Source organism: Citrus clementina, unplaced genomic scaffold, assembly GCF_000493195.1.
Source record: "Citrus clementina cultivar Clemenules unplaced genomic scaffold, Citrus_clementina_v1.0 scaffold_3, whole genome shotgun sequence".
NCBI classification, from domain to species: Eukaryota; Viridiplantae; Streptophyta; class Magnoliopsida; order Sapindales; family Rutaceae; genus Citrus; species Citrus x clementina.
In genome coordinates, this window is record NW_006262339.1 from 34,894,188 (window position 1) to 34,903,818 (window position 9,631).

Here is a 9,631-nt window from a genome sequence, read left to right on the forward strand (position 1 = left end):
GTGAATAAATTGAAAATCTTCTCTCGAAGCTTATGTTGAATGATAATATGAAATGATAATTGTTATTTTTAAATATTAGTTTGTGGCTTTTTTTTTTTAATAGATTTGTGTATTTTATACTTAAATTTAAGAATTTTGTGTTGGATTGGTGTTGAAATTTTATTTTTCTATTTACATTTGTTCAATTTAGAATTAAGTATGTTATGTGGAATTTTAGGTTATTCTTATAAATTTATATATTAAACATTTATAATTTTTAATGTAGAAACTCGTAAAAAATCCGTCGGATACTATTGTGGGTTCGGCAATTGTCAAAACTCGCAGCGGGTGGATTTTTTTTAAAAAATTAAAACCCACAGTGGGTTGCGGGTGACGGGGTGAGTTTAATAATTTAAATTTTGTGCAGGTGCAGGTTTGGTAATGGCAAACCTGCTGCGGGCGGTGCCCATTGCCATCCCTAATCTCTCTCCCACATGCATAATTAAATATTTTTAGTAGATAATCTTCTACGGCCCCCTCCGGTTTAAGTCCATTAACTATTTTTTTTTTTAAATAAAGCATTTGATAAAGCGAGGCAAATAAATTAAAAATATTTTGGAGTCCATGCGTGATAGGCTTAGTTGGTTACATTCAGAAGATGGGAGTTTGAGTATATATGACTGATTCTGAAAAATAATTTGCCCCGAATTTACAACTTTTGGACTAGTGAAATAAGCTTTGGCCACGTTATGCTCTTCCAGAGTTTTCTATTTTGGCATGGTGTCTTCTCCATGATCGGCTTGCCACTGATGATTTGTTACAAGCTCCCGAGATTCCTTTGGTTTCTAGCTGTTCGTTGTGTAGACGGTGTTGCGAAACAGCGTTTCATCTATTTCTTGGTTGTGATTTTGCTCAGTCTTTGTAGGCTTGGTTGGATAGCTTATTTAATTTCATTCTCTGCTATCTTGGGGACCGGATGTGTTAAAGGACACTAGTTTTGCTGCCCATTTTTTTGGCAGTGTGGCTGCTTTATGAACTACATGTTTCATTGTTTAGGTGCGAAAGAAGTGTTGCTTTGTGAATTGCTTTGTTCCTCTCCAGGATAAAAAAATTTGAGAATACATTAGAACTACCATGTCAATCATATAATGTATCAGAATTAGTTTAACATAAGACTGTTTGTATACGTTGAAGTGTGAGCTTTGAAACTGGTTGCCCGAAGATTAGATGTTATGTCGGTTTGCGGTTGTGATGATATATGACATGTCGATTGGAGTTCTTACAAGCTCATATGACAATCCTTTTGTCAGCTTATTTCTGAATAACTAAAGCGCATGTTCGTTACGTGCTTTCACTTATTCTATACGGTATTATTAGTTGTCGTTTTGAGCCTATGGTTATCATGAGATGAACACGTGTCCGAGAGGTTGTTATTTTCTGTTATGGAAGCGGGAAAATTCTGGGCTTTGTTTATAACAAACCCAGAATATAGCTGACTGATGGGAGATCTCTCTGGAGTCTCTTAGGCGAGTATATATAGTCTTAATTAAGAGAAGTGAAATCGGTGTGTGAAAAGCTTGTAACTTCATCTTAAAGCTTGTATCTTGATCTTGGTGATTGAATAAAAGCTTTTGCTCTATTCTTCGGTGGATGTAGGCCATCTCCAGGCCGAACCACTATAAACTGCTGTTCTTAGCTTGCTGATTTCTGATTTGTTTTTGCTTTTGCGTGATTAATTGCTGTTTCTGTATCAAACATCAGAAAGTTTAGTGAGGTCTTTGGGGTTCTTGGTTGGTTGATTTTCAATCAAGATTCAACAGTATAAATACTTTCACTGTAATCATTTTTGTATGTTGTTGAATAGTAAGAGATTCAGATCTAAAAGCTTTCTCTTCTTAATTTTTTTTCCCTTTACTTTCTCGCTAGCCAATCATCCTTGATTGCTATTACTATCATGGTATCAGAGCCAACCATGGCTAGCTCGACTTAAGGTACTCAAAAATCAAGCTCCTACAGTTTCGTCACTCCTGTGAAGCTTGATCGGAACGATTTCATCGTCTGGCGAAATCAAGTGCTAACCTCAATCAAAGGGAATGGTCTAGAACGTTATATTAATGGAGAATGTGTGTGTCCTGGTCAATTTCTTCCTCTCACTAGCCTCACTAGCACTGAAGCTAGTACCTCCACTGGATCTAAATCGGGAGAGGTGAATCCTGAATACGATGCTTGGATGAAAACAGATCAACAACTCTTGAGCTGGCACATGTCCACGATTCGGCAAAATTTACTCTCTACTATGATTCATTGTGCCACGGCTGAGGAGCTTTGGAAATCACTAACAAGTATGTTTATCTCTCAAACTCAGGCTAAGCTAATGCCTTTGAGAACGCAAATTCAAACTCTAAAGAAAGGATAGATGAATATTTTGCTAAGATGAACGTTTAGTTGACGGTTTGGCAGTTGCTGGAAAAGCTGTTAAAATGAATGATTTTATGATGCATAGATTGACTGGACTTGATTCATCTGACTATGAATCTCTTGTTACTGGTGTCTTAGCTAGAGGTGAAAACATTAGCTTGGATGAGTTCTATTCTCTGCTATTGAGTCATGAAAATAGAATTGAATAAAGGGAAAGTCAGTAGTGCTGTTGTTTATAATTTGTCTGCGAATATTGCTCAAAAGAATCAAAGTTATGGCAAAAGTTCAGGAAGTTATCAGAGGAATAATGGTGGATTCTTTGGAGTTGGGAACAATTTTGGAGACTTTTTAATGCTGCTGGTCAGGGCTCATCTGGTGGTGCAAATATTCTCGATGTTATTTGTCAGATCTGTTTTGCACTGGGCCAGCTAACAAGTGCAAGAACAGATGCAACTCAGGCTTCATACCTCAAAGGAATCATATCAAAGGTGGCTTTCATGGAGGTTTCAGGCCAAATCTAGGACAATTGGTGGAGGGCAGTTTGGCTCTTATGCAGATAATGGTGGAAGAAGGCCTTTCTATGGTTCTGGCAGAGGTGGTAATTTTGTTTTGTTCAAGCCAAAGCCCATATATGGGTTCAAGTCTATTTTGTTTTGTTTTCTTCCATAATCAATTAATTATAAAAATGTAAAATTTTATCCAGTGAAAAATTGAATAATTAATTAGTCTCCGAGTCTCTTCACTCTTTTATTTTCTCAACCATTCGTTAACCAAAACTCCATATCGAAATTTTCATTGATCTCCAAAATCAAAATATATATAATAAAGAAGAAATAATTTGTTGAGAATTTGATCCTAATAACGCTAATTAAATTCACCCCAAGAGACCAATCCTGACTCAAGAATCCAAGAACAATAAACACAAACCACACAACAAGTATCTTATGCAAGAATCAAAGATTAAAAGAAACAAACGACACTAAATATAAGTGGTTCAACACCAAGAAGTGGTGCCTACATCCACGAGAAGCAAAGCAAAAAATTTCACTATACTGAGAACGAAACAGTACAAGAATAAATGATTATTACAGAGAACAAGATCTATTAACCCCTTTCTCTCTCTATCTTCTCTCTACTCTCAGTGTTTCCCAACTAATGAAGATGATTCCAGAGTCTGCACCTTTTAACCTCTATTTTCTGGGTTTGTTAAGCTAACAACCCTTCTCGCCAAAACCAACCGAGACGCTCTTCTCTCACGTGCTTATCACAAGCTGACATAAGTGAGCTCAAAACGACTTTCACAAACGTCGTTATGAGCAAATGAGATTCGGCTTCAACACACGTGCAAACCACATGTATTACTTAAGTTTTGAGTGACACATGAGGTTATGGCGGTTTTGCTATGAAAAATCCCTCAAGCAACAAGTCACACAAGCTTGTAACCTCTGGACAACTTGTTACACTTGAGTTTTGAGTTCATTCTTTATCAATCTCCACCTTGAACTTAGAACTCTAGCTACTCCTGTCTACTTTATTCCCTTCCCTTTGTAGCTGGTCAAAAAGTGTAAATTTCTGCTAAGCTCAAATAGAAATTAAACTTAGCAGATGGAACAACTTTAGTCAATATATCGGTTGGATTTTGATCAGTGTGAACCTTAAGCATCTTCACAGTTCCCCTTGATACTTCAGGTCTAACAAAATGCAGCTTAATATCGATATGCTTTGTTCTTTCATGATGAGTCTGGTTCTTACTCAGATGTATTGCACTTTGGCTGTCACAATATACTTCAACTGTTTCTTGATTTGCTCCCAACTCTAAAACCATTCCTTTTAACCAAATGGCTTCTTTGAAAGCTTCTGCAACTGCTGTATATTCAACTTCTGTTGTGGACAAGGCTACTACATTCTGCAAAGTGGCTTTCCAGTTCACAGTACAGCCTCCCAAAGTGAATAAAAATCCTGTCTGAGATCTCATTTTATCAAGATCCCCAGGGAAATCCGAGTCAACATAACCCACCAGCTTGTGCCCTTCCTGTTTTAACCCTCCATACAGCAAGCCAAACTCTATAGTTCCTTTTAGATACCTCATTATCCACTGAACTACTCTCTAATGTTCATGACCTGGGTTGGCTATGAACCTACTCACCAAACTCACAACATGTGAGATATCTGGCCTGATGAGAACCATGGCATACATGAGGCTCCCAACTGCACTAGAGTAAGGTAAACTTGCCATTTTATATTTTTCTGCATCAATTTGTGGACACTGTGAAGCAGACAGTTTGAAGTGATTTGCCAAAGGTGTTTGAACAGACTTAGATTCATGCATACAAAGTCTAAGTAACACCTTCACCTTCTTGACATAGCTCTGTTGGGTTAAAAACATAAGCTTCCTTCTCCTATCTTTAATTATTTCCATACCCAAGATCTTCCTTGCAGCTCTAAGATCTTTCATATCAAATTTACTGCTCAAGAGACCTTTTAAATGATTGATTTCATCTATGCTATGATATGCTATAAGCATGTCATCCACATACAGCATAAGGTAGATCATTTTTCCATCACTAATGTCCCTATAGTACACACAACAATAATAATTGCATCTCTTATATGCATGCTTAGTCATGAAACTGTCAAACTTCAAGTACCATTACCTAGGTGACTGCTTTAAACCATATAAGGATTTTTTAAGCAAGCACACGTGATCTTCATTGCCAGAGACCACATACCCCCCAGGCTGTTCCATTACAATTTCCTCTTGTAATTCACCATGTAGGAAAGTTGTCTTAATATCCATCTGCTCCAAATACATGTCTTGAATTGTAAACAGTGCTAAGATGACTCTGATGGAGGCATGTTTCACAACTAGAGAAAAGATTTCATTAAAATCAACCCTCCTCTCTGTGTGAAACCACTTGCTACCAGCCTAGCTTTAAACTTGCTTGGTTCAACGTCAGATATGCCTTCTTTAACTTTGAAGATCCATTTTTCAGCGAACAGACTTCTTTTTCTCTGCTCTTGCTATCAGCTTCCAAGTTTCATTTTTCATTAGTGATTCAATTTCCTCATCCATGGCCCTTTTCCATTTCAACTTATCTTTAGTGTTCATAGTTTCTTTATAAGTTCTTGGCTCTTCCTCATTCACCTATTTTGCAGCTGTTAATGCATAAGCAATTAAATCTGCCACTACATACTTCTTAGGTGGTCTTATAGCTCTTTTTTTTCTATCCCTAACCAACTGATAAAAATTACCCTCACTCTAAGTTGATTCTGACCCCTGAACATCATCAAATCCATCAGCAATACTTTCTACATCTTTTTCAGTAACTAGTTCAGTCTTTTCCTGTTCATGAGACTCCACTTCAAACTGAACACTCCCAGGTCTTGTTTCTGAACTACATTCCTCAGATTCAGTAGTTTTATATTTGTCAAGATCTCTGACTTATTGAAAGTCACATCCCTGCTAATAATGCATTTTGGTGGCCTAAGATCAATGCACTACATCCTATAGCCTTTAACTCCATCAGGGTATCCTAGAAATATACACTTTAAAGCCCTTGGCTCCAATTTGCCTTGTTTGACATGTGCATAAGCCACAGCAAAAAATTCTTAGTTTAGAATAATCTGCAACCTTTCCAGACCATAGCTCAAGAGGTGTTTTGCATTCTATTGCTGTTGATGGATTTCTGTTTACCAAGTAGCATACTGTATTTAAAGCCTCTGCCCAGAATGACTTGGGCAACTTTGAGTATAACAACATACATTTCACCTTATCCATTAATGTTCTATTTATTCTCTTAGTAAGGCCATTTTGCTGAGGTGTGTGTACAACTATTTTATGCCTTATAATACAATGTCTTTCACAGAAGTCTTCAAACTGTTTGTTATAGAATTCCAATCTATTATCTATTCTCAGAGTTTTTACTTTCAAATTTGTTTATGTTTCCACCAGAATCTTCCACCTCTTAAACCTTTCCAAAACTTCATTCTTATTTTTGAGTACATACACCCAAACCATTCTTGAATAGTCATCTATAAAGGATAAAAAATACCTACAGCCACCAAGTGAATTCACTTGTGCGGGTCCCTATAGATCAGAGTGTATATATGCAAGCTTTTCCTTGGTAGATGAACTGCAGATTCAAACTTGAGTCTGGAAGCCTTCCTTAGAACACAGTCTTCACAGAACCCCAAAGAATTCAGTTTGTCACTTCCAAACACCCCCTTATTTTGAAGCTCCTTCAGTCCTCTCTCACTCATATGCCCCAACCTCAAATGTCATAGTCTTGCTTTATCCTCACTATTCTCAGTGACATTTGCCTCTCCAACAGTTGTTTGTCCTTTCAACACATACAAACCATTTAGCTTGGTACCTTTCATTATTACTATTGAACCTTTAACAACCTTCAAAATCTCTTTTTCAGCCTTAATGACACAGCCAATTTGATCCAGTATGCCAATAGATATCAGATTCCTTTTTAGTTCAGGAACATGTCTAACTTGAGTTAGTTCTCTAACCATGCCATCATACATCTTAAGGCTTACAGTCCCAATACCAACTACTTTACAAATTGAATTATTTCCCATCAGAACCATACCCCCATCACATGACTGATATGTAGTAAAATAACTTCTATTTGGACTCATATGAAAAGTACAACCAGAGTTAAGTACCCACTGACCTTGAGGTTTTTCTTTTGTGGCAATGAGAACTTCAGCTATTTTAAAACTGGTTTCTTCTGTGGCTATTGCTGCATTTTCAGATTTGTCATTTGGCTCCTTTTGCTTTTCCTCTCAGGGCAGTCTCTCTTGAAATGCCCTTCCTTATGGCAGTGAAAACACTTAAGGTGTTTCTACTTTGACTTTGATCTGCCTTGCTTCGTTCATTCGTTCTCCCTCTTTTCAGATCTGCCTCTAGCCATCAGCCCATCACTTGATTCACTTTCTGGGTTATCTTGCTTGTCTTTTAACTTCTTAGTACCATGAGCAGATTTAACCTCTTCCAAGGAGAGTGTTTGCCTTCCATATAATAAGGCATCCACAAAATGCTCATACGATTTTGGTACAGAATTGATTAACAGCAAAGCCTTGCTCTCATCACTCAGTCCTTCATCAATTGTTTCCAGTTCATCATAAACCTTATTAAATTAAACTCATCTATATGTTCATCAAGTGATGGTCTTTTAATCATCCTCAGTGAGAACATCTTTTTCTTGATGTAAAGCTTGTTGGCTAAGCACTTTGTCATATACAGTTGTTCTAGTTTTGCCCAGAGCCTAGCAACAGTCTTTTCATTGGCAACTTCCCTTATCACAGAGTCACCAAGACTGAGAATAATGGTGCTTCGTGCCTTGTTATCAATCTCAGCCATCTGTTTTGGAGTTCTTGAAGATGAAGCTTCTGTATCTTCACTCTTAATAACTGGATCAATGGCATCTCCTAGACCTTGTGTGATCAACAAGGCTTCTATCATGATCCTCCACATATTGAAGTCATTTTGACCAGTAAACTTCTCAAGATCTACCTTGTTAGTCATTTGTTGAACCTTGAACCAGAACCAAAGGCTCTGATACCAATTTGTTGAGAATTTGATCCTAATAACGCTAATCAAATTCACCTTAAGAGACCAATCCCGACTCAAGAATCCAAGAACAATAAACACAAACCACACAACAAGTATCTTACGCAAGAATCAAAGCTTAAAAGAAATAAAACGACACCAAATATAAGTGGTTCAGCACCAAGAAGTGGTGCCTACATCCACTGGAAGGAAAGTAACATATTTCCCTATACTGAGAATGAAACAATACAAGAATAATTGATTATTACAGAGAATAAGATCTATTAACCCCTGTCTCTCTCTATATTCTCTCTACTCTCAGTGTTTCCCAACCAATGAAGATGATTATAGAGCATGCACCTTTTAACCTCTGTATTATGGGTTTGTTAAGCTAACAACCCTTCCCGCCAAAACCAACCGAGACGTTCCTCTCTCATGTGCTTGTCATAAGCAGACATAAGTGAGCTCAAAATGGCATTCACAAACGTTGTTATAAGCAAATGAGATTCGGCTTCAACACACGTGCAGACCACGTGTATTACTTAAGTTTTGAGTGACACATGAGGTTATGTCAGTTTTGCTCTGACAAACCCCTCAAGCGACAAGTCACACGAGCTTGTAACCTCTGGACGACTTGTTACACTTGAGTTTTGAGTTCATTCTTATCATAATTAATGACTAAAACTTATATTTATTGCTCGATATTTGACTTTCTAAAACAGTAGTTACGTTTAGCCAATAATACAATTTTGCTCTTATGAATTCGTAAAGTACTTATGTAAAATTAGAAGAAATACTTGTGTAAGAATTAAGATCAACTCACAGGCAGTCAGTAGAGTTTTCTCGTATGGTAGAGTAATGGGTTTTATAATGGGACTCATTAAATTTTAATCTGAAAGTGAGAACCACTGTTTGTTTCTCTTGAGAACCCACAACTCTACCGCATTATACAGCCCCACTGGCCCCTACGCAAGCGATTATGGGGTCATTTGTATGTGAAAGTACCTCTCACAACTATTTCATATGTAGAATTATGGCTTTGATGCCATAGTCATGCATGTCATGACTCAACCACTAAGAAATACGACATATCTTGGTTATTTGGTTCAAGTATTCGTAGTGACATATATTATTGCTTATTTAGTTGAACTATTCATAGTAAGTAGAATTAATTAAGATTTTGGCCATAGTAAAATTACCAATCTTCCAACCTGAAGTTTTAAAAAATATGATCTTTACACTTTGCCGTTAGCTGAGCTAGAATATGTTAGTGAATATTCCCCCCCCCCCTCCCCCCCAAAAAAAAGCAAAGACTAAATAAGAAAAATAATCTTAGATTCGGACATCTACTATAATATTTCCTAGTTCTCAATGAGAGAAATAAAAGTCATAGACTCATAGTAATTGGTCTACCAAATTCTGTGGTTAATTGCTTCGGAAAGTTCTTTGAATATTTCAAATAGAATTCAAACAGATTTTCAGGGCAGTAAATCACAAACTTTGACAAAACTTAACTAATTTGGATTTAAAATGCAAATCATATAGTATCCTTGAGATGATACAAAATTCACCTTTGATAAGAACAAAAAAAAAATTAATTAGGGATCAAATAATAAAAAGATATAAAAATTTTGGAAGTTAATAATTTTTTCCATGTAGAGAACATGGGGATTT